The sequence below is a fragment of the Oncorhynchus gorbuscha genome, linkage group LG04, assembly GCF_021184085.1.
Source record: "Oncorhynchus gorbuscha isolate QuinsamMale2020 ecotype Even-year linkage group LG04, OgorEven_v1.0, whole genome shotgun sequence".
Lineage (NCBI taxonomy): Eukaryota > Metazoa > Chordata > Actinopteri > Salmoniformes > Salmonidae > Oncorhynchus > Oncorhynchus gorbuscha.
This window is the reverse complement of record NC_060176.1, coordinates 44,519,732-44,546,224: the sequence shown is the minus strand read 5'-3', so window position 1 is coordinate 44,546,224 and position 26,493 is coordinate 44,519,732. Positions and strand designations below refer to the sequence as shown.

Here is a 26,493-nt window from a genome sequence, read left to right as displayed (position 1 = left end):
CAAGTGATTTTAATTTAAGAAATCTTTTCCCAATTATTCCCAGCAATAATAGAGAGATGTGATTGAATGCAAATGTAAGCAAGGCCTGAAATGATCATGTTTTGGTCAAACATTATATCTGTTTGGGCATTATATCTTGCGGTCAATTGTCAGTCTACCATCCACTCAACAAAAAAATCAGCCTGCGACTTAATCTAGGTGATGATCCCTGCACTATATGATGAGGGAAAAGATGAGTGGGCTGGGGAAGGTTGGGGGCGTGGAGGGATACAGGGAAGGAGTGAGTCTGTCGACGACAGAACAAAGGGTAATAATTCAGGATTTGTGCTCACGTGCAGATTACTAACTCTTATAAATGCTTTCACGATGCAGGTGATTGTTGGGGTGGGGAGGGGGGGTCCGTGAATAAACCACCCTGTCACCCAGGTTATTTGACACAGGATGCGGAGGAGACAGTGGGTGATCCATCTGGTATGTACGACGTGTCATCTTGGAGGATAAGACCCAGCAGAGGACCCTCTCCTCTCTCCCCAGTCCAAGAGCTCCTCAATCAGACCATGCCTCAGTACTCACAAGGCAGCATTCTGATTGGAGCCCCCAGTACCGGGCTCTGTAGATTGAAACCTGTGGTTTGGGGCCCTACATGTGACTGATTGTAGGCATGGCAGCTAGCAACCTTCCCTTCTTTCTTTACCTTTCCTTATTAATAATAGCACATTGTGACCAGGAAAGTGTGTGTCTATATAATGATTATACAAACTTGGTAGGTGCTTATATTTGTCCAATCTCACATGCACAAGTGTGTATTAATACACATGTGAATTGTAAAGGTGTTTTTTTAGCATATGCAATGGAGTCACTGTCATGGCTCTGGGATTCAAACTCGGCTCTAATCACTAGGCTTTGGGTGTGCGTGTGCGTATGTGTCGTGTGCATTTCCGTGCACTTACGCGCATGTAGCATGTTAGTTCCTCTCTTTCACACCTACAGAGTTAGACACTGATCTCTTTGTGTGGATCCTGCCGGATGGCACACAGAGGAAGTGACGGACAGAAATCAAAACAAGTAAACCACCATCCTCATTCACTCAGATACTTTCCCAGCATGTCAATGTGTAGCCTTTTTTAATGGACTTTGCAGGCGTCCCCAGTGGGATTAAGGAGCTGCAATGCTTGTCTGTCACACACCAGTGACTGCTATGATACTAAAAACCTGTTGGTTTGTTTAATGCTTAAGGATGGAATACCATGAATTTGGAATTTGGAAATATTTTTCCCATTCTTCAGAATGAAATGAATATGTGCAGACATATACATGAGTCTACAGGGTACGCACGTACTGTAAAAGGGATGGATAATAAGCAAATGTTTTCTTTGGAAACAAAGATTTGATGCAGAGTTGATCCTGTTCGGGGTCGGCGGAGCACAGAGATTGACGGCAAAATACATATGTTATAATGATGGTTTAATGTGTCGATGCAGGAAAGTTCACCGAAGTTTATTCTTCCAAGCGTTAATGTAGCAGCTCCGCAGGGTGAGATCATGCAAAGCCCATTACAGGTACAGTTTGCCAAACAAAACCACCTGAGATGCTGTTGATGATGTGTCCCGAATGGTGCCCTATTCCCTTTATAGTGCACAACATGCTCTGGTCAAAAGTACTGCACTATGTATGGAATAGGGTACCATTTGAGACATTACTGTTCTGATTCAACACCCCCTCCTCCCCCCCGTGTGTTATAAAATATATTGTGTTCTTCAGTATCCTGGCTTCCAAGCCTTGTCCAGCATTTCACCTGAGGACTTGTTGATTGACAGGCCAGGTGCTCAGACAGACTGACCTGCTGGACAGAGGATGGAGAATAATAGTGCTGGTGCTGCAGCCAAATGTTCAGAGCTGTGTCCCAAATGACACCCTATTCCCCTTATAGTGCACTACATTTGACCAGGGCCTTAGGGACTAGTAGTGCACTATAAAAGGGAATAGGGTGCTATTTGGGGGACAAATCAGGGCTTCACCCCCAGCAGACAGGAAGGTTGCTGGAAAGCTGAGATGAGTTGTGGGCTGCCGTGTTGTGCATTCACAACAGTCTGATTGTCTATCTGCCTCCTCTCTCTTTCTCTCTCTCTGTCAATCTCTCTCCTAAATCCCTCATACTAGAGCTGAGGCGGCCCCCCTTCATCCCACAAGGCTTTGGTCAAAACCCTGGGACTGTGTTTTAGTTCTGGCCAGCATACTTGGGGCGGCAGGGTAGCCGAGTGGTTAAAGCGGTGAACTAGTAACCGCTAGTAACCACTATAAAGGTTGCAAGTTCAAATCCCCGAGCTGACAAGGTACAAATCTGTCGTTCTGCATCCAACAACAGTAAATTGTTATTTAATAAAAAATGTATTGAACCTTTATTTAACTAGGCAAGTCAGTTAAGAACAAATTCTTATTTACAATGACGGTCTAGGAACAGTGGGTTAACTGGTCTAGGAACAGTGTGTTAACTGGTCTAGGAACAGTGGGTTAACTGGTCTAGGAACAGTGGGTTAACTGGTCTAGGAACAGTGGGTTAACTGGTCTAGGAACAGTGGGTTAACTGGTCTAGGAACAGTGGGTTAACTGGTCTAGGAACAGTGGGTTAACTGGTCTAGGAACAGTGGGTTAACTGGTCTAGGAAAAGTGGGTTAACTGGTCTAGGAACAGTGGGTTAACTGGTCTAGGAACAGTGGGTTAACTGGTCTAGGAACAGTGGGTTAACTGGTCTAGGAACAGTGGGTTAACTGCATTGTTCAGGGGCACCAGCGATAGATCTCAATGTATATACAGCTTTGTGCTTTGCTTGTAAAATATGAGTGGGTCAGAATGTAAGTATCAAGGTCTCTGTCCCCGGCAGCTCAAAATGGTGCTTCATCTCACACTGATCCCAAATACAAGCCTTGAAACTGAAGAAGAAAAATAGATCTACCAAAGTTTGCTTTATTCTTCAAACATACCCAACCTACAATCTGAAGGACACATTGTTTCTCAATTGTGTGTGTTTTAAATAAAACATTTACTGTATATGAACCCAATCACACACACACACACACACACACACACACACACACACACACACACACACACACACACACACACACACACACACACACACACACACACACACACACACACACACACACACACACACACACACACACACACACACACACACACACAGTGATGACCTACTGTATATACAGGTAACTATACATAATTATGTTTTGTGACACAAAGTTGACAGATGTACTGAAATCCTGTCTGTTTGAATTGGTGCTTCGTGTTTACATTTACATTTAAGTCATTTAGCAGACGCTCTTATCCAGAGCGACTTACAAATTGGTTGGTGGTTCATGAAAACTGCATTCTATATGGGGATGTTTGAATTGCACAGCTTTGTGGGATGTTGTATGTACTCTTCCAACATGTCAACCCTCTCATGCTGGGTTTAGACTTATAGCTGTAGTGTATTTTATGTCTCAAAGCAAAACTGTGAGTGAGCAGCAATGTGGTATGGTTGTGGAGGCGCATGGTACAGTATGTCTGTATGTAAATCATCATAGCATTTCAACTGTAAATAATTCAACCAAATTGACTTGAGGATCAAGCTGCAGAATACTGGCAAAAGACCAAAAGTTTCTCATCTTTTCTTATTGACTTGATATCACATGATCTAGGGATTGATTTTAGGATATTGATAACAAATTAACCTTGGGGCAAAAAAGCTTACATTTAATCTGGAGAGTTCTTGGTGAAATTGAAATGGAGAACATATTCAGTGAAGCAATTGCATGCATATTCTGAGATATCAGTGTGTCAGCAGTCTGGCTAGCAGTCTGTTTAGCTATCATTACACTCCTTGGCAATCCTTGTCATGCTAAACCTTGGCATTTGACACAGAGTACAAGGAGTGGAATGTTAGTTAAACAGACTGTTACCCAGCCTGGTGTGTCAGTGCTTGAACCATTAGCCTTAGCACTTGATTGATATGAAATAGCTACTGTAAAACAAACAACGAGCAGGGGGATGGAGTTGGAGATAGCTCCACTATCTTCTAAAAGCAAGCGAGCCTTCGTTGATTCACCTTTGATCATAGAAGAATCCACACGAAGCCATCCCCATCCAACAAATGAGATGGTGTAAAGATTGTGTAAAGGCAAACTCGTTTAACAGCTGGAGTGTGCAATGTTCCTTTGTTGAGTCCCACAAGAACATATCAGATCATACAGTGTCCAATGCAATGGGGACACTCTCTATCATTTGATAAGATGACATCATAGTCTATCAAATCTTCAGATCGGAAACATATTGCAGATTGCTCTCCTGTTGCTCTCTTGTTATGGCCAGTCTTTGTTTCTTCACATTTGGCAGAATGCTCTCCGGGTGACTCGAGGTGACAATATATTTTCTCTGTGTGTGTGTGTGTGTTTGTGTGTGTGTGTGTGTGTGTGTGTGTGCGTGCGTGCGTGCGTATGTGCAGCAGGCTTGTGTTGCAGTAAATTGTTGGGTCCCTCAGACAAGGCTGTGACGTGCTGCCAGCTGCCCTGGTCCACTGTGTGTGCGTGTGCATGCCTGCCTGTGCGTGTGGCGTGCAACATCTTCCTCTGTGATTCACCTTCCAGGGGGCTTTGAAGACCAGAGATCACTGCTGGGTTTTTATTTGTGTTCTTGGACAGCACGTCATCGATGCTCCACAACTCTCTCTGAGTTTTTTCGCCCTTTTAAATCCATTAAGTCAGCCATATATTCTAAAGCCAGCCAGGTATTCTCTCATTGGGTGCTAGCAACATCTCACTCACTCTTCCAGATGCAGAGATTGAAGAAACCGGATTCAGCCAGTTCTTACTGCATGTATTGTAGATACTGTATACCGACTTGGATTTGTATGCTATCTTCAGAATTCCTTTTGTGATATAGGCTTGGGGATCATTTCTTTACTCCTTTGTTTCATCTTATGTACTGTAATCATCAGAGGGTGTTTCCTTTTATGTACTGTAATCATCAGAGGGAGGGAGTTTCCTCTTATGTACTGTAATCATCAGAGGGTGTTTCCTTTTATGTACTGTAATCATCAGAGTGTGTTTCCTTTTATGTACTGTAATCATCAGAGGGAGGGAGTTTCCTCTTATGTACTGTAATCATCAGAGAGAGGAAGTTTCCTCCTATGTACTGTAATCTTCAGAGGGAGGGAGTTTCCTCTTATGTACTGTAATCATCAGAGGGAGGGAGTTGTTGGAATTCATTTTTTGGCCAGCTCATTTTGTGGAATGGCTTGAGTTGATATATTTAAATAAGTGCTGGAAAGTAAAGGAGCCATACTTCCTCTAGTGCTCTTAGACGAAATTACCCAGTAGGCTCTCTGCTCTGCTCTGCTCTCACACAGAAGCTGCCTCCATTAATTACAGGCTGCTGCTCTGCGCCAGTGCTTTCTCTCACCACCAGAGCAGGCTTGTGTAAACACACACACACACCAGATTGTAAGAGGAAATGTATATGTGTTGTCTACAGAAGTGGTGTGAATTGGGGGTTGGAAAAATATCTAATTTGTATCCTATTTCCCCAAAGCTTTCAGCAAACATTTTCCCAATATACTATATGTCAGGTAAACATACAGTACCAGTCAAAAGTTTGGACACACCTACTGATTCAAGGGTTTTTCTTTATTTTTACTATTCTCTACTTTGTATAATAATAGTGAAGACATCAAAACTATGAAATGACACATATGGAATCATGTAGAAACCAAAAAGTGTTAAACAAATCAAAATATATTTTACATTTGAGATTCTTCAAAATAGGCCCCCTTTTATGACCGCTTTGCACACTCTTGGCATTCTCTCAACCAGCTTCACGAGGTAGTCACCTGGAATGCATTTCAATTCACCGGTGTGCCTTGTTAAAAGTACATTTGTGGAATTTCTGTCCTTCTTAATGCGTTTGAGCCCATCAGTTATGTTGTGACAAGGTAGGGGTGGCATTAAGAAGATAGCCCTATTTGGTAAAAGACCATGTCCATATTATGGCAAAAACAGCTCAAATAAGTAAAGAGAAATGATAGTCCATCATTACCTTAAGACGTGAAGGTCAGTCAATGCGGAACATTTCAATAACTTTTAAAGTTTCTTCAAGAGCAGTAGAAAAAAACATCAAGCACTATGACGAAACTGGCTCTCATGAAGACCACCACAGGAAAAGAAGACCCAGAGTTACCTCTGCTGTAGAGGATAAGTTCAGTGGAGTTAACTGCACCTCAGGTTGCAGCCCAAATAAATGCTTCACAGAGTTCAAGTAACAGACATATCTCAACATAAACTGTTCTGAGGAGACTGTGTGAATCAGGCCTTCATGGTCGAATTGCTGCAAAGAAACCACTACTAAAGGACACCAATAAGAAGAAGAGACTTGCTTGGGCCAAGAAACACGAGCCATGGACATTAGACCGGTGTTAATATGTCCTTTGGTCTGATGATTGAGATTTTTGGTTCCAACCGCTGTGTCTTTGTGAGACGCAGAGTAGATGAACGGATGATCTCCGCATGTGTGGTTCCCACCATGAAGCATGGAGGAGGAGGTGTGATGGTGTGGGGGTGTTTTGCTGGTGACACTGTCAGTAATTTATTTTAAATTCAAGGCACACTTAACCAGCATGGCTACCACAACCTTCTGCAACGATACGCCATCCCATCTGGTTTGCGCTTAGTGGAACTATCATTTGTTTTTCAACAGGACAATGACCCAAAACACACCTCCAGGCTGTGTAAGGGAATTTGACCAAGGAGAGTGTTGGAGTGCTGCATCAGATGACCTGGCCTCCACAATCACCCGACCTCAACCCAACTGAGATGGTTAGGGATTAGTTGGAAAAGCAGCCAACAAGTGCTCAGCATATGTGGGAACTCCTTCAAGACTGTTGGAAAAGCATCCCTCATGAAGCTGGTTGAGAGAATGCCAAGAGTGTGCAAAGCTGTCATCAAGGCAAAGGATGGCTACTTTGAAGAATCTAATTTGTATAACACTTTTTTTGGTTACTACAGTCCATGATTCCATGTGTATTATTTCATAGTTTTGATGTCTTCACTATTATTCTACAATGTAGAACATAGTAAAAATAAAGAAAGACCCTTGAATGAGTAGGTGTGTCCAAACGTTTGACTTGTACTGTATTTTCTACTCACATACTTTGTTTGTATTGCATATTTGAAATATTTACCTGAATTCCTTACCATCCAACTAAACCTGTCCCTACTGAAATGTAGTGAAAAAGTCACAATAAAGGGAGAACCATGCATAGTAGTGACCATTTGATTAACCTTCTACTACATATTCATTTCTACTATTACAGATTCATTTGAGAAATGTTATTTGCATACCGAATTAACAAAATAGTTCAAACATATTTTCAAAACCTTTACATTTAATTTAGAGTAATATAGTCTCTGTTGATCTCTTTAAAATGTTCAATGTTGATTGAATGAATCTGAAACTTGTTGATTGTATCTAATTAATTATGTTGTTAGATGTTTAAATGTTCACTTATATTTTGATAAAATAACAAGCATTTCAGTGTCAAGTGTCAATCATAGAGATAAATAGAGGGCTCTAGATGGAAATAACACGTTTTGTTATAGACATTGCCATTGAGGGCTTTCACCATTTAAAAGTAGTCAACTACAGTATGTGGGGATTTCTATGGGTTGGGAACAATGTTCCCTCAAATTTTTGGGGCACTTAGCAAATTGTAGGTCTTGTGAGCAGAAACTTGAACGATGTGAGAATTTTTTGCAACTTCAGTGTTCACACGCGTTTACACTGTACCCTTACCGTTTTAGACAGTAGCCAATCGGCTATTGTAGCTACAGAATGTGAGCATAACGTGGGACTACCAACAAAACCAATGGAGCAAATCGCATAACATTTTCATTTTGATATAGCCTCCAGTAGCCTATGTGATGGTCAATGCAGGCCTACATTGCATGAGACTTTTATAAACGTTTTTACATTATGAAGGGGTTGAAATGAATGATTTGTTTTACTTAGTCTGTAACACCATGGGCCAAATAGCTGACTGTAAATTGCAATGCATTGTATGATGCAAGAAACCACTTTACGAAATACAATGCATTATTATTACCATACAGAGAATTAGATAATGTAGGCTACCCCTCTGCCTATTGACTTATTTGCTTATTCAAGCCTGTCTCAAAATAAAACACTGCCCCTTTAATTAAGATGTAAGCTTTTTACTTGACTGGCTTTTCAAAGACAGCTTGAAATGTGGCCTACATGTGTTGTGCTCTTGTAGGAAGCACTAATTCCATTGCTGACTTATACTTATCTATAACTGAGCTAATAACTCGCTAACTAGCTAAGAATAACAACAAATGTGCACACACGTGGTTCTGCGCTCTGAATGATTGAAAGACACCTACCCATTGCACTCTGGGGTCTGCCTCGAACAAAATCTCAGAATACATTTTTGCAAAGTTAGATTTGTTTTGGTTTGTTGCAATGAAAAGGGGATGATATAATGTTGATTCGATCACAGAAAAAACATTAGTCTACGTAGTGCAAACTAATGGGGCGAACTCAGTAAAATTCTCTTGCAGAGTCTCTGCACAGCATGGCATTTCATCTGCGTGGCAGTCCTGGGGGAAGGGGCGCGGCTGCTCACCCGAGCAGTTTAGAGGGAACATTGGTTAGGAGTGATAAGCCAATGATCAGAGAGTATTGTCTTCTTCAATTTCGGTTGTGTATGGTTTGTAAACCAAAGAATAATGCAATATCCAGGACCCAAGACCATGATTTATACCAGGACATTGGTCACAAGATCCAGACCCAGACCCAGTGAGTAGAGACCATGACAAGTTAAAGACCGAAATGTATCTCAAGACCAAGACCACTCGAACAAGTGTCCATGGGCCCTTTCTTCAATTATAAGAAACTCGAGTAGAGTAATCTCGAGTACAGTGCAGTACAGTACAGTAGAGCACAGTACAGTATGGTACAGTAGAGCACAGTACAGTAGATCACAGTACATTAGAGTAGAGAACAGTAGAGTATTTTTATTTATTTTTATTTCACCTTTATTTAACCAGGTAGGCCAGTTGAGAACAAGTTCTCATTTACAACTGTGACCTGGCCAAGATAAAGCGAAGCAGTATGACACAAACAACACAGAGTTACACATGGAATAAACAAACATACAGTCCATAATATAATAGAAAAGTATATATACAGTGTGTGCAAATGATGTAAGATTAGGGATGTAGGGCAATAAATAGGCCGTAGTAGCGAAGTAATTACAATTTAGCAATTAAAACACTGGAGTGATAGATGTGCAGAAGATGAATGTGCACTTAGAGATACTGGGGTGCAAAGGAGAAGGAAAAAAATGACAATATGGGGATGAGGTAGTTGGATGGGCTATTTACAGGTGGGCAATGTACAGGTGCAATGATATGTAAGCTGCTCTGACAGCTGATGCTTAAAGTTAGTGAGGGAGTCTCCAGCTTCAGGGATTTTTGAAATTCGTTCCAGTCATTGGCAGCAGAGAACTGGAACGAATGGCGGCCGAAGGAGGAATTGGCTTTGGAGGTGACCAGTGAAATATACCTACTGGAGCGCGTGCTAAGGGTGGGTGCTGCTATGGTGACCAGTGAGCTGAGATAAGGCAGGGTTTTACCTAGAAAAGACTTATAGATGACCTGGAGCCAGTAGGTTTGGCGACAAATATGAAGCGAGGGCCAGTCAACGAGAGCATACAGGTCGCAGTGGTGGGTAGTATATGGGGCTTTGTTGACAAAACGGATGGCACTGTGATAGACTGCACCCTATTTGCTGAGTAGAGTGTTGGAGGCTATTTTGTAAATGACATCGCCGAAGTCAAGGATTGGTAGGATAGTCCGTTTTACGAGGGTATGTTTGGCAGCATGAGAGAAGGATGCTTTGTTGAGAAATAGGATGCCAATTCTAGATTTAATTTTGGATTGGAGATGCATAATGTGAGTCTGGAAGGAGAGTTTACAGTCTAACCAGACACCTAGGTATTTGTAGTTGTCCACATATTCTAAGTCAGAACCGTCCAGAGTAGTGATGCTCGACGGGCGGGAATGGTGCAGGCAGTGGTCGGTTGAAGAGCATGCAATTAGCTTTACTTGCATTTAAGAGCAGTTGTAGGCCACGGAAGGAGAGTTGTATGGCATTGAAGCTCATCTGGACGTTAGTTAACACAGTGTCCAAAGAAGGTCTAGAAGTATACAGTAGAGAACAGTGGAGTAGGATGCAATACAACTTAGCACAGTACAGGACAGTAGAGCACAATACAGTACAATACAGTACAGTTTGGGCTCTTGGAGGGTTGGAGCCCCCCTTCTGGTTATGCATCTCAATAGTCTACATGTGTGTGCGCTTGTCCACTATCCACATGGTGGTCCTCTGTAGCTCAGTAGGTAGAGCATGGCTCATACAACTTTAAATTGAAGATAACCTTGATGGCACTGTCTGTGCTGTCAAAGACTTCATCATGGCACAGATACAACGATGAGATCTCTATATATCTCAAAGGTGTCAATTGTTTTGATAAACTGTGACTGTTTTGGTTTGGACAATTTTGACTTATTTTGGACTTTGAAGAATCTCCATAGCTAACATATGTCTGGCTATCTTTCATTTGGATAGATGCACATCCCAGCAAACATATATTTTAGTCCCAAAACCATACTTACATTTCTTGAGATTTTGATACTTGATAACACTTGATAAAAATACATTGAGATTTACCAACTTCATCACTCATTTTCTCCAAAATGTTTGCAGACAGACTACTCACCATGTGACCATAGTAGAGCAGTGTGAAATCCCATCACCCGGTGATAGTTGTACGGATGTGGCTTAAGGCACAATCATTCTACAGGCTTTTAAAGTATGTGTTTCCAAAGTGACATCAAATTTAGGGACAGCATTTTCTGAGAAAGATTCTTAACTAGTAATTGGACCAGTATCTTTCAATTTAATAATAGAACAACTGAAGATGTCATATTGAAACAATAGTGTTACATGATTATACTTTTTTTGTATCCTTAATTGCTTTATTTTCAAACATAAAATTTGGGGTTTGGGACAGCCAGCTCTCAATAGAACTTTGTACATTCATTTATCAATATGTTTGTTATTACCTTGGATTTGTTTTGAACATATGATGGAAATAAATGTCCTAAGTATGGAGACTTAACTGTTTTTTTAATTTTTTTGGACAGCAATTCATCTCACTTCTGTAGAGTCACCCATATAGAGAACATGCATTTGAACAAGCCATAGGTGTGCAGTACGTTAGTGTCACGTCCTGACCTTAGAAAGCCTATATTTTCTATGGTAGAGTAGGTCAGGACGTGACTAGGGGTTTTAGTCTAGTTTATTATTTCTATGTGGGGTTCTATGTTTAATTTTCTATGTTGGGGTTTGTGTATGATTCCCAATTAGAGGCAGCTGGTAATCGTTGTCTCTAAATGGGGATCATACTTAAGTTGCATTTTTCCACCTGTGTGTTGTGGGATATTGTTTGAATGTATGTGTTTTGAGTTAGTGCACATAACATCTCTGTAGTCACGGTTCGTTGTTAGTTTATTGTTGAGTTGTTTTTGTCATTGCTAAGTTTCACTTTATTCATTAAAATTATGTGGACCGATAATCATTATAACGACCATGACAGTTAGGGCAGCACACATGTAAAACATGCACATGGAGGAAATCAAATGTTTGTGGCCGAGCCAAATTGACTTCTGTGTGGGAAAGTAAAGGGATCTCAGACCAATATGTACATTATCCGACACAGAATCATCTTCAATCATGTAATATCATATCTATGTTTTAAAACTCATATATAATGGACCACAGTGAAGACAGGGGTAATAACGTGTTGTATGTGCTTGAGTCAAAGAGGAGATGGATGCTGTGTTCCAGTCTCCAGTGTGGAGAAAACGTGTCCTTGGTGGGAAATGACAGCACGATTCACCATAACTTATTTTGGCTAGACACCAGCTCTACAATATATCATATTACATATTTAATATTTAATGTGTTTTTATACTTTTGTAAAATGTTTTGCCTGTGCCTGTCATTATACTGGATGCAGTCTTTTTAATACATTGTGTCCAACCGGAACAATGTACAATATTAATAACCCAACTTAAAAGCCCAATAACTAGATCCAATCCACATCAATCAAAACTATACCAATGCTCTTTTAAAAGAGGCACATATGGTTTTGCTCTATCTTTCGGCTCTGCGATTGGCTTATAGGCATACGACATATAACATGTTATCAGTGAAGGAAGGCTTTGGGGCACATTTTAATGGTAACGCATGTTTTGAAAAATCTGCAAGCCCCACATAAGTGAGCACAGCATGACTCTAAATCTGCGCTCTCTTTGTGTCAGAGTCTCTTTGTGTTGTGAAAATAAATAGAACAGACAGACTGCACACCTCGGTAGATTCCCAGGGCCCTTCTGGAGTCGCCAACGTTAGTTTGTCATTAATAAACACTTCCCGTCACTACCCCCCACCCCTCCCTGCTGTAGGAGATGGATCATTCTAGCTCTTATTTGGGACTGGGGTGTCGCTGAGCTTCTGAGCTGCCTTCAGGGAAGCAAGAGAGACGATAATAGTTTTGTTGAGCTATTGAACTGTTAGAGGGACCAATCTGTTGAAAGAATTGCTGAAATTGAACCTTCTCTGCCTGATGCACTTTGGTTGTTTTTAGAACAGGTCCTCGACTAACCTGTACCCCCGCACATTGACTTGGTACCGGTACCCCTTGTATATAGCCTCGTTATTGTTATTTTATTGTGTTACTTTTTTGTTGTTGAATTTTACCCCTTTTCTCCCCATTTTCATGGTATCCAATTGTTTTTAGTAGCTACTATCTTGTCTCATCGCTACAACTCCCGTACGGGCTCGGGAAAGACGAAGGTTGAAAGTCATGCGTCCTCCGATGCACAACCCAACCAAGCCGCACTGCTTCTTAACTCAGCGCGCATCCAACCCGGAAGCCAGCCACACCAATGTGTCGGAGGAAACACTGTGCACCTGGCAACCTTAGTTAGCATGCACTGCGCCCAGCCCGCAAAAGGAGTCGCTGGTGCGCGATGAGACAAGGACATCCCTACCGGACAAGCCCTCCCTAACCCGGAAGATGCTAGACCAATTGTGCATCACCCCACGGACCTCCCGGTCGCGGCCGGTTACGACAGAGCCTGGGCGCGAGCCCAGAGTCTCTGATGGCACAGCTGGTGCTGCAGTACAGCACCCTTAACCACTGCGCCACCTGTAGAGGCCCTTATTGTGTTACTTTTAGTCAAATGTTTTACTTTAGTTTATTTAGTAAATATTTTCTTAACCTGTTGCGACGAGCAATCCCGTATCCGGGATCCTATTTATAGCCTCAAGCTCATTACCATAACGCAACGTTAACTATTAATGAAAATCGCAAATGAAATGAAATAAATATATTAGCTCTCAAGCTTAGCCTTTTGTTAACAACACTTGTCATCTTAGAATTTCAAAATATGCTTTTGAACCATAGCTAAACAAGCATTTGTGTAAGAGTATTGATAGCCTAGCATAGCATTAAGCCTAGCATTCAGCATGCAACATTTTCACAAAAACAAGAAAAGCATTCAAATAAAATCATTTACCTTTGAAGAACTTCAGATGTTTTCAATGAGGAGACTCTCAGTTAGATAGCAAATGTTTTTTTCCAAAAAGATTATTTGTGTAGGACAAATCGCTCCGTTTTGTTCATCACGTTTGGGTAAGAAAGAAAACAAAGACTAAGTCATTACAACGCAAACTTTTTTCCAAATTAACTCCATAATATCGACAGAAACATGGCAAACGTTGTTTAGAATCATCCTCAAGGTGTTTTTCACATATCTATCGATGATAAATAATTTGTGGCAGTTTGGTTTCTCCTCTGAAGAAAATGGAACGCCCATGGACCTGGAGATTACGCAATAATTTCGACGGAGGACACCTGGTAAATGTAGTCTCTTATGGTCAATCTTCCAATGATATGCCTTATTGATTTTTGGAGATGAGGAATGCTGTCGTAATGATTCAATATATTTGTTTTAAGAAACGTCACACCAGTTTCACATGTGGACTCTTTTACAGTAGCACAGCATGCGTTTAGGATGCAGCGCAAAATGAAAGGGCAAGATGAAAATGGGATATTTGCTCTTTGGCATAAACAAACAACACGTGTTTTCCAGGGTCAACTGGAAAACACAGAACTTGTGATATTCTGAAGATCTCCGCTTCAACTCTTGAAGTTTTCCATTGGTTCGCCATGCTCAGTGTGAGGCTATGGTGTGAGGATGAGCTATAACATCAGCATTAGTGCCTCGCAAAATCATTAGGTACATACATTAGGTGCATACATTATTCTGGCATTCTTTCTGCATTGAGCTGCTACTGAACTAAGTAGAACAGCATGCTAATGGTATATCCATTGAGTCGGCAAGAACTTAATGGATGTTTAAAGCATCACTTAAGGTTGAATGCTTCAAACCCACTTATCTGATCTTTGCAGAGAGAGATTGCTTTCCAGCCCAGATACTCACATGTCGGACTGGCTTACGGCTGGACCTCCTGCTCCCTGCCAGCCTGTTGGGCCTAAACCCTGACCTTTGTGTCCACATTGTTATTTGATTTATTTTACTAGGCAAGTCAGTTAAGAACAAATTCTTATTTTCAACGACGGCCTAGGAACAGTGGGTTAACTGCCTGCTCAGGGGCAGAACGACAGATTTGTACCTTGTCAGCTCGGGGATTTGAACTTGCAACCTTTCGGTTACTAGTCCAACACTCTAACCACTAGGCTACCCTGCCGCCCCATAAATGATGGATGGTTGTTCTCGGAGCTGGCTTGTTCAGGATCCAGATTCTACTGGTGGTTCACAGCTGATTTATGACAGTCTGTGGTCACTGTTAGATATCTACCTGTAGATTCCTTACTGAGGCTCCACTTCCATGCTGAGCTGTTTGGTCTTTATGGATCTTCATGGCTGTAGCAGGGGGTGTAGAGTAAGCAGGGGGTGTAGAGAGAAAGAAAAAGACAGGCCAATGCCAGAGTTTTCTGGGGGGAAGTTAATCAGACTAGCAGTCCGCTTCCAGTAGTTACCAGTAGTTACTCTATTCTATAAACTGGGTGGTTCAAGCCCTGAATGCTGATTGGCTGACAGCCGTGGTATATCAGACCGTATACCACAGGTATGACAAAACATTTATTTTTACTGCTCTATTTACATTGGTAACCAGTTTATAATAGCAATAAGGCACCTCGGGTTTGTGATATATGGCCAATATACCATGACTAAGGGCGTGTTGCGTTGCGTTGTGCCTAAGAACAGCCCTTAGCCGTGGTATACCCACATCCCCATATCCCACATCCATTGGGCCTTAATGCTTAACCCTTGTGTAGTCTTAACATTTTGTATACTTCCCTTGTCCTAAGGGTAGAACATGACCTGCCTTCTCTAAACCTCTCAAATAAAGCAGCTTAATTTAATTTTAAACCCCAAATCAATTTTTGCATGAAGAAACAACCTGTCATTCGTCACAAACTTTGTGAATATCTTGGTTTTCCCTCTTCACAATGCAGAAAGACTACAATCATTTTATTACAACATTCCTGTCATAATTGTTTTCTTTACTAGTAGAGGTTAATTTTTATTATTATTATTATTGCTAAAGGTACTGCATAGGTGTAAGTATAACATTTTTAGCAAGAGATAGCACTTGTATAGCCTAAGAAAGTAGCAGAAATGTGCAGAAAGTAGTTTTGAGTGCATTTTATTGAAGGGAAACAATGTCTTAAACTTTTTTGGCAACAGTGATATATTCTTATATAATGTACAATAAGGAGTTCAACTACAAAATACTAGTCTTCTCCCATTTTCTACCCATTTCCCCCACCCACAAGGTGTATAAACAACAACAATAAATAAGAATAAAATAGATTCAAAACAAAACTGTGAAGAACAAATATCAATCAACTCTAATAAGCACATGTAGGACGTTATGCAAGTGTGTGTGCATGGACATTGCAGACGTGTTTCTCACATGTGCAGCACATAGTATTTGTTTTACAGCCCTTCTTTGGGGGGCAGAATTGGCATCTCCTCCTCTTGTGTGCTCCAGCTGCAGCCTCAGTTGGTTCAGAACAAGATTCAGCTCCCTGAATCAAATCAAATCAAATTTATTTATATAGCCCTTCGGACATCAGCTGATATCTCAAAGTGCTGTACAGAAACCCAGCCTAAAACCCCAAACAGCAAGCAATGCAGGTGTAGAAGCATGGTGGCTAGGAAAAACTCCCTAGAAAGGCCAAAACCTAGGAAGAAACCTAGAGAGGAACCAGGCTATGTGGGGTGGCCAGTCCTCTTCTGGCTGTGCCGGGTGGAGATTATAACAGAACATGGCCAAGATGTTCAACTGTTCATAAATGACCAGCATGGTCGAATAATAACAAGGCAGAACAGTTGAAACTGGAGCAGCAGCACAGTCAGGTGGACTGGGGACAGCAAGGAGTCATCATGTCAGTTCGTCCTGGGGCACGTTCCTTGGGCTCAGGTCCTCCGAGAGAGAGAAAGAAAGAAAGAATTAGAGAGAGCATATGTGGGGTGGCCAGTCCTCTTCTGGCTGTGCCGGGTGGAGATTATAACAGAACATGGCCAAGATGTTTAAATGTTCATAAATGACCAGCATGGTCAAATAATAGTAAGGCAGAATAGTTGAAACTGGAGCAGCAGCATGGCCAGGTGGACTGGGGACAGCAAGGAGTCATCATGTCAGGTAGTCCTGGGGCATGGTCCTAGGGCTCAGGTTAGTTGAAACTGGAGCAGCACCATGGCCAGGTGGACTGGGGACATCAAGGAGTCATCATGTCAGGTAGTCCTGGGGCATGGTCCTAGGGCTCAGGTCCTCCGAGAGAGAGAAAGAAAGAAGGAGAGAATTAGAGAACGCACACTTAGATTCACACAGGACACCGAATAGGACAGGAGAAGTACTCCAGATATAACAAACTGACCCTAGCCCCCCGACACAAACTACTGCAGCATAAATACTGGAGGCGGAGACAGGAGGGGTCAGGAGACACTGTGGCCCCATCCGAGGACACCCCCAGACAGGGCCAAACAGGAAGGATATAACCCCACCCACTTTGCCAAAGCACAGCCCCCACACCACTAGAGGGATATCTTCAACCACCAACTTACCATCCTGAGACAAGGCTGAGTACAGCCCACAAAGATCTCCGCCACGGCACAACCCAAGGGGGGGGCGCCAACCCAGACAGGATGACCACAACAGTGAATCAACCCACTCAGGTGACGCACCCCCTCCAGGGACGGCATGAGAGAGCCCCAGTAAGCCAGTGACTCAGCCCCTGTAATAGGGTTAGAGGCAGAGAATCCCAGTGGAAAGAGGGGAACCGGCCAGGCAGAGACAGCAAGGGCGGTTCGTTGCTCCAGAACCTTTCCGTTCACCTTCCCACTCCTGGGCCAGACTACACTCAATCATATGACCCACCGAAGAGATGAGTCTTCAGTAAAGACTTAAAGGTTGAGACCGAATTTGCGTCTCTGACATGGGTAGGCAGACCGTTCCATAAAAATGGAGCTCTATAGGAGAAAGCCCTGCCTCCAGCTGTTTGCTTAGAAATTCTAGGGACAATTAGGAGGCCTGCGTCTTGTGTCCGTAGAGTACGTGTAGGTATGTACGGCAGGACCAAATCAGAGAGATAGGTAGGAGTAAGCCCATGTAATGCTTTGTAGGTTAGCAGTAAACCTTGAAATCAGCCCTTGCTTTGACAGGAAGCCAGTGTAGAGAGGCTAGCACTGGAGTAATATGATCAATTTTTTTGGTTCTAGTCAGGATTCTAGCAGCCGTATTTAGCACTAACTGAAGTTTATTTAGTGCTTTATCCGGGCAGCCGGAAAGTAGAGCATTGCAGTAGTCTAACCTAGAAGTGACAAAAGCATGGATGAATTTTTCCGCATCATTTTTGGAGAGAAAGTTTCTGATTTTTGCAATATTACGTAGATGGAAAAAAGCTGTCCTCGAAATGGTCTTGATATGTTCTTCAAAAGAGAGATCAGGGTCCAGAGTAACGCCGAGGTCCTTCACAGTTTTATTTGAGACGACTGTACAACCATTAAGATTAATTGTCAGATTCAACAGAAGATCTCTTTGTTTCTTGGGACCTAGAACAAGCATCTCTGTTTTGTCCGAGTTTAATAGTAGAACGTTTGCAGCCATCCACTTCCTTATGTCTGAAACACATGCTTCTAGCGAGGGCAATTTTGGGGCTTCACCATGTTTCATTGAAATGTACAGCTGTGTGTCATCCGCATAGCAGTGAAAGTTAACATTATGTTTTCGAATAACATCCCCAAGAGGTAAAATGTATAGTGAAAACAATAGTGGTCCTAAAACAGAACCTTGAGGAACACCGAAATTTACAGTTGATTTGTCAGAGGACAAACCATTCACAGAGACAAACTGATATCTTTCCGACAGATAAGATCTAAACCAGGCCAGAACATGTCCGTGTCGACCAATTTGGGTTTCCAATCTCTCCAAAAGAATGTGGTGATCGATGGTATCAAAAGCAGCACTAAGGACTAGGAGCACGAGGACAGATGCAGAGCCTCGGTCCGATGCCATTAAAATGTTTACCACCTTCACAAGTGCCGTCTCAGTGCTATGATGGGGTCTAAAACCAGACTGAAGCATTTCGTATACATTGTTTGTCTTCAGGAAGGCAGTGAGTTGCTGCGCAACAGCCTTCTCTAAAATGTTTGAGAGGAATGGAATATTCGATATAGGCCGATAGTTTTTTATATTTTCTGGGTCAAGGTTTGGCTTTTTCAAGAGAGGCTTTATTACTGCCACTTTTAGTGAGTTTGGTACACATCCAGTGGATAGAGAGCCGTTTATTATGTTCAACATAGGAGAGCCAAGCACAGGAAGCAGCTCTTTCAGTAGTTTAGTTGGAATAGGGTCCAGTATGCAGCTTGAAGGTTTAGAGGCCATGATTATTTTCATCATTGTGTCAAGAGATATAGTACTAAAACACTTGAGCGTCTCTCTTGATCCTAGGTCCTGGCAGAGTTGTGCAGACTCAGGACAACTGAGGTTTGGAGGAATACGCAGGTTTAAAGAGGAGTCCGTAGTTTGCTTTCTAATAATCATAATCTTTTCCTCAAAGATGTTCATGAATTTATCACTGCTAAAGTGAAAGTCGTCCTCTCTTGGGGAATGCTGCTTTTTAGTTCGCTTTGCAACGGTATCAAAAAGGAATTTCGGGTTGTTCTTTCCTCAATGAAGTTAGAAAAATAGGATGATCGAGCAGCAGTAAGGGCTCTTCGGTACTGCACGGTGCCGTCTTTCCAAGCTAGTCGGAAGACTTCCAGTTTGGTGTGGCGCCATTTCCATTCCAATTTTCTGGAAGCTTGCTTCAGAGCTCGGGTATTTTCTGTGTACCAGGGAGCTAGTTTCTTATGAGAAATGTTTTTAGTTTTTAGGGGTGCAACTGCATCTAGGGTATTGCGCAAGGTTAAATCGAGATCCTCAGTTAGGTGGTTAACTGATTTTTGTCCTCTGGCGTCCTTGGGTAGGCAGAGGGAGTCTGGAAGGGCATCAAGGAATCTTTGTGTTGTCTGTGAATTTATAGCACGACTTTTGATGGTCCTTGGTTGGGGTCTGAGCAGATTACTTGTTGCAATTGCAAACGTAATAAAATGGTGGTCCGATAGTCCAGGATTATGAGGAAAAACATTAAGATCCACAACATTTATTCCATGGGACAAAACTAGGTCCAGCGTATGACTGTGACAGTGAGTGGGTCCAGAGACATGTTGGACAAAACCCACTGAGTCGATGATGGCTCCGAAAGCCTTTTGGAGTGGGTCTGTGGACTTTTCCATGTGAATATTAAAGTCACCAAAGATTAGAATATTATCTGCTATGACTACAAGGTTCTATAGGAATTCAGGGAACTCAGTGAGAAACGCTGTATATGGCCCAGGAGGCCTGTAAACAGTAGCTATAAAAAGTGATTGAGTAGGCTGCATAGATTTCATGACTAGAAGCTCAAAAGACGAAAACGTCATTTTTTTTGTGAATTGAAATTTGCTATCGTAAATGTTAGCAACACCTCCGCCTTTGCGGGACGCACGGGGGATATGGTCACTAGTGTAGCCAGGAGGTGAAGCCTCATTTAAAACAGTAAATGTATCAGGCTTAAGCCATGTTTCAGTCAGGCCAATCACATCAGATTATGATCAGTGATTAGTTCATTGACTATAATTGCCTTTAAAGTAAGGGATCTAAACATTAAGTAGCCCTATTTTGAGATGTGAGGTATCATGATCTCTTTCAGTAATGACAGGAATGGAGGTGGTCTTTATCCTAGTGAGATTGCTAAGGCGAACACCGCCATGTTTAATTTTGCCCAATCTAGGTCGAGGCACAGACACGGTCTCAATGGTGATAGCTGAGCTGACTACACTGACTATGCTAGTGGCAGACCCCACTATGCTGGCAGGCTGGCTAACAGCCTGCTGCCTGGCCTGCACCCGATTTCATTGTGGAGCTAGAGGAGTTAGAGCCCTGTCTATGTTGGTATATAAGATGAGAGCACCCCTCCAGCTGGGATGGAGTCCGTCACTCCTCAGCAGGTCAGGCTTGGTCCTGTTTGTGGGTGAGTCCCAGAAAGAGGGCCAATTATCTACAAATTCTATCTTTTGGGAGGGGCAGAAAACAGTTTTCAACCAGCGATTGAGTTGTGAGACTCTGCTGTAGAGCTCATCACTCCCCCTAACTGGGAGGGGGCCAGAGTCAATTACTCGATGCCGACACATCTTTCTAGCTGATATGCACGCAGAAGCTATGTTGCGCTTGGTGATCTCTGACTGTTTCATCCTAACATCGTTGGTGCCGACGTGGATAACAATATCTCTATACTCTCTACACTCGCCAGTTTTGTAACGACGTTCGTCTGTTGTAAGAAGAGAGTCAGACCGAAATGCAGCGTGTAGGTTACTCATGACTTTAATGAATGACAACGGTACATGAAATAACTGAATTACGAAAACAACAAACGAAACGAGAACTAATTACAGCCTATCTGGGGACAAACACAGAGACAGGAACAAACACCCACAAAATACAACGCGAACTCAGGCTACCTAAATACGGTTCCCAATCAGAGACAACGAGAATCACCTGACTCCAATTGAGAATCGCCTCAGGCAGCCAAGCCTAACTAGACACACCCCTAATCATACACAATCCCAATTAATACAAACCCCAATACGAAACACAACATATAAACCCATGTCACACCCTGGCCTACCCAAACATATACCAAAAACACAAAATACAATGACCAAGGCGTGACAAGTTTTAGCTTTAGCCAGCACCATCTTCAGATTAGCCTTAACGTCGGTAGCCCTGCCCCCTGGTAAACAGTGTATGATCGCTGGATGATTCATTTTAAGTCTAAAACTACGGGTAATGGAGTCGCCAATGACTAGAGTTTTCAATTTGTCAGAGATAATGGTGGGAAGCTTCGGCGTCTCAGACCCCGTAACGGGAGGAGTAGAGACCAGAGAAGACTCGGCCTCTGACTCCGACCCGCTGCTTAATGGGGAAAACCGGTTGAAAGTTTCTGTCGGCTGAATGAGCGACACCGGTTGAGCTTTCCTACAGCATTTCCTTCCAGAAACCGTGAGAAAGTTGTCCGGCTGCGGGGACTGTGCCAGGGGATTTATACTACTATCTGTATTTACTGGTGGCACAGATGCTGTTTCATCCTTTCCTACACTGAAATTACCCTTGCCTAACGATTGCGTCTGAAGCTGGGCTTGTAGCACAGCTATCCTCGCGGTAAGGCGAGTACAGCGACTGCAATTAGAAGGAATCATGTTAATGTTACTACTTCGGCTGTTGGAGGTCCTGACAAATCGTGTCCAGATAAAGCGTCCGGAGTGAAAAAGTTGAGGAAAAAAAAAATAAATAAATATATGAACGGTAATTAAAAAGTGAAAACTGTAAAGTTGTCAGGTAGCAAAATAGGTTGGCAACAAAACGCACAGCAACTCGAAAACAAGCCTGCAAGTTGTGACCGGAAATGACGTCAAATTCACAACTCATGTTTCATGTTGAACAGCTTTCACAAGCGCTGCAGAGGCTGCTGTGCGGGGGAGGCGCTCCCTTCTTTGAATGTGTGTGCTTACAAGTACCTTTCCCAGCTGCTCCAGGAACACCCTCCTCTAGTTCTGCTTATCAGGCATCCAGGTAGGGTTGATCTTGTTCCATATCACGAAGGCATTGTATGAGGACACATCAATGATGTTGTGGAAGATGACCAGGGTCCAGCAGGCAGTCATCCTCCTGCAGCTGTAAGTTCTAACCACCTTGTCCAGGTTGTCCATGCCTCCTTTGTTGTGGTTGTAGTCCAGGATGATGGCTGGCTTCCTGTCCTCACGATCACTGATCTCAGCCGTTTTGTGCAGTGTGCTCAGGAGGACCACATTCTTGTTCCTTTTTGGAGGTAAGAAACTAGAATGGTGGTGGGGGTGAAGGGAAACTTTGATGAGAAAGTTCCCCTTGTTGTGAGGAGTGCAGGGGGGAGCTTAGACTTGTTCTTTCTAACTGTGCCAACCATGATGACCTTCCTCTTCAGGAGGAGATCACTGAGTTCATAAGAGGTGAAGACATTGTCACACGTGACATTGTGCCCACTCAGTCCACCTGTCACATCAAGCCCAACCTGCATCCCCTGGTTCTTCTCCGCGGCCTCCACTGGTCGACTTCCCCCGTGTAGACTTGCATCTTCCAAGCGTAGCTGGATTGTGCGTCACAGGCCACCCATATCTTGATGCCATACTTTACTGGCTTGCTGGGCATATACTGCCAGAAAGGACAGAGTCCTTTTGACAATAAAGATTACTATCAGGAATTAGTATCAGTGTCACAGAAAACAATCACATAAATCAATGATATTACAGCAATACATAATAAAATGAACAGTGAAAATCACTTACATTACAGATATGGAAATAATAATGTACCTCTGAATGGAACCAGTTGCTCATACACTGTTACTTCAGGCCCAGGGTTGTAGAGGTATGGCAGATGCTTCACCCACTTTTCCCTGACCTCTCTTCTGTCCGCCACTTTGTCTCTCACACATCTTGCAGGTCTTGACTCACGGTTATTAAATTGTAGCATTCTTGAGAAAGTATGAAGACTGTCGGTGGCATCATGGCACGGAAAATTGCCCTTCCTCTCTCTGCATCCCAGAAACTACATGTAGCCTCGCCTCGGGACCTATACACACCCGTTAAGATTAGCAACCCTATGTAGGCATGCAGGTCAATCTCATCCATCCTTTTACAGTTGTCTCCATATTTACGGAAACCCTCCAAATTTGTCTTCTCCAGGATGATTTTTTCGATGGCTGTTGTAATGAACATGTAGAACGTTGAGGCGATGTCCTGAGAATGGGCAACTGCATGTCTTGTGGGCCCTGGGGTCGTCCTTATGACATTTTGTGCTGCCATCCTGCCCTGGTTGTCATATGGTGACAAGGACCATGTTATTTTGCTGTTCTTTGACAAAAATGTCTCTCAGCTTGAGGCATTTCTTCTTCATCTGAAGATGATGCATTGTGCTCATTGTGCTTCTTCCCCAAATTCTTCTTCTTCAGATACCTCCTGTCATGTTTGACCGTTAAAACAACACAAGGGTTAAATATAATGCAACTCATAGCAATTATTTTATTCTGAAATGTAGTATGCTGTAGAACTTAAGTGTATGCATGAACATTCTCTCACAATAGTATTTAATGTCCATCTGTGCAGACAGCTGCACAGTTAAATGGCTACTCTTTCTGACAAAAATGGGACTTGAATGGCAGTCTATGGCAGGTGTGGTGAAAAGAGTGACCAGTTTTAATTGGCTGATCTCTCAGTCCATCACCATCCAGCAGCTCCCCCTCTTTGTGGATTTCAAAGGGCGAGCAGCTCAAGTAATGGGCTAAACAAGGAAGTGTCGTGCTGTGACTATCATTAATGTGATGACATGCTATTTATCAAATAATTAACTATGTTAAATTATTATGTGATTAAATTGATCATGTAACAATTAACTAATTAGTAATCTGGGGCACCACGGGAAAAGTTTGTTTAATGAGTTACCATTTCCTGAATTAACTCAAGAATATATCAAAATATTTCTATACAATAACAGTCAATACTCAATTCTTTCCTCATCAGTCTCATTCTGAACATCGTAGACTCTGTAAATCTCCACAAACCCGGATCACACTACTCATTCCGTACAACACAAATTTAGTTGATTAATTATTTACGAACAAGCTAAATTATGGCATAATTATGGCATAACACACACACACACACACACACACACACACACACACACACACACACACACACACACACACACACACACACACACACACACACACACACACACACACACACACACACACACACACACACACACACACACACACACACACACACACAGTCGAGGTTATTGATTAGAACTTAATACAATGACAACAGGTCCCTAGCAGAACAACACATTATGGCACATATTACAAAAGATGTAGACTTAAAAAGAAAGATAGAGAGAAAAATAAATAACACTTGGATACATTTGTAAACTACACTTATTTTAGCCCTAATACCTTGCCGCGAACTACTGCTCTTATGGGTAAGAAGAGTAATGCATGTATTTACATTTTGAAGGTCTTCGTCGGGTATCTCGGTTGGGTATCTATCTCTGTTAGGCCCAGGCCTTTGTCGGCCGAGTTCTGCTTAGTGGGAGAGGTTCAACCGATGTAAGCCTCTGGTTGTCTACAAAGATGTCACAATATCCTTTCTTCTTAGTTGTCTGTTTCCTTGCACTCATTCTGTGAGAGTAGTCTTCTGAGGACGGCTAATCAGACGTGTCAATGCTCCCAGCGTGGGTAGGTAAGCCGTGTAGACAACCAATGATTTGAAGAGAATCACCGGATGGTCCTGCTTAAATTCACCTTCTTAGATCCACCATAGCATTGATTTTTAAGAGGTTTTCTTTGTCTTCTTCAACCTCGGGTTAAGTTTCGGGAACGTGACTAATTGTAGACCTTGGCTATAGCGCTGGTCATCCTAATCTGGTATGTCAATTCTTAACTCACATGCTTTATACCCTCGGGTAGAAAGGGGCGTTTCTGTCGTTTCTATGACATGCTCTCTGGGTTCCCTGTGGCATAGCTAGTATTGAGACATGGTATTAGAATTTATGATCTCGTTTATACAACTGAAATCTTATCGTCACAAAAACATTCTCTTTAATCTGGATATTTTCTACACAATTTCAAGTCAATTCCCAATCTGGCCCTCAAACCATCACGGTCACCTAATAATCCCCAGTTTACAATTGGTCATTCATCTCCCTCCTCTCCCCTGTAACTATTCCCCAGGTTGTTGCTGTAAATGAGAACGTGTTCGCAGTCAACTAACCTGGTAAAATAACGGATAAATAATAAAAAATAATTTAAAAAACATCATATACACATTATGAAAACTCTTCCAGTTACAATGTCTTCTTCATTACGTCTTCATTGAACTTTTAATGACATCACAAAAATAGACATTAATCTTCCACATTCCACCTCTTATTATTGCCAGCATTCGGGGGATGAAATATATTGTCTCAGAGTCTATTTATTTGATATTTTAGTTTTGTGCTGTAAACTCTTAATTACATTTACATTTACGTCATTTAGCAGACGCTCTTATCCAGAGCGACTTACAGTAGTGAGTGCAGACATATTTTCATATTTTTTCAAACTGGTCACCCCGTGAGAATCGAACCCACAACTCTGGCATGGCAAGCGCCATGCTCTACCAAATGAGCCACACAGGACACAAAGACATTCCAGACACCCAAACTAGGTGTCATAAAACCCCCAAATGCATCCCTCTCCCCCTCTGTGGGAGGGAGAAATCTCTGTCGAGCTGATCCACCGTAACCTGATCTTTTGGACCAGCCCAGGAGAGTCATGACAGAAGTGAGTTCGTGAAATCGGAAAATATAGTCGTGTTAGCTGACAACATCACAAAAACTATGTGCGGGATTCAATTGGGCAGAAGTACATGTGTTGTGATTCTGGGTGGCCAGATAGCTAGCAACAATGACAAGAAGCTGCCTTATGGGGAATCGTAGATGGCTCGTTTCAGCTAGTTTTATCTTGTTCTTGATACCATGTCTTATTTTGAGGTGTTTTGACTGATGTCATGTCTATGCTAATATGGCTAAAAGTCTCTAGCTAGCTAATTAACTGTAACGATGTACTTGAGAGAAAACAGGTGCTCATTGTGCAAATGTATTTGC

The 26,493-nt window shown here is 42.4% G+C and overlaps 1 pseudogene; it reads right to left on the bottom strand.

Annotated features, from left to right (window-relative positions):
* LOC124032989 overlaps positions 1-25,710 on the bottom strand; it is a 67,085-nt pseudogene extending 41,375 nt beyond the window's left edge.
* Between the last annotated feature and the right edge of the window lie 783 nt (positions 25,711-26,493).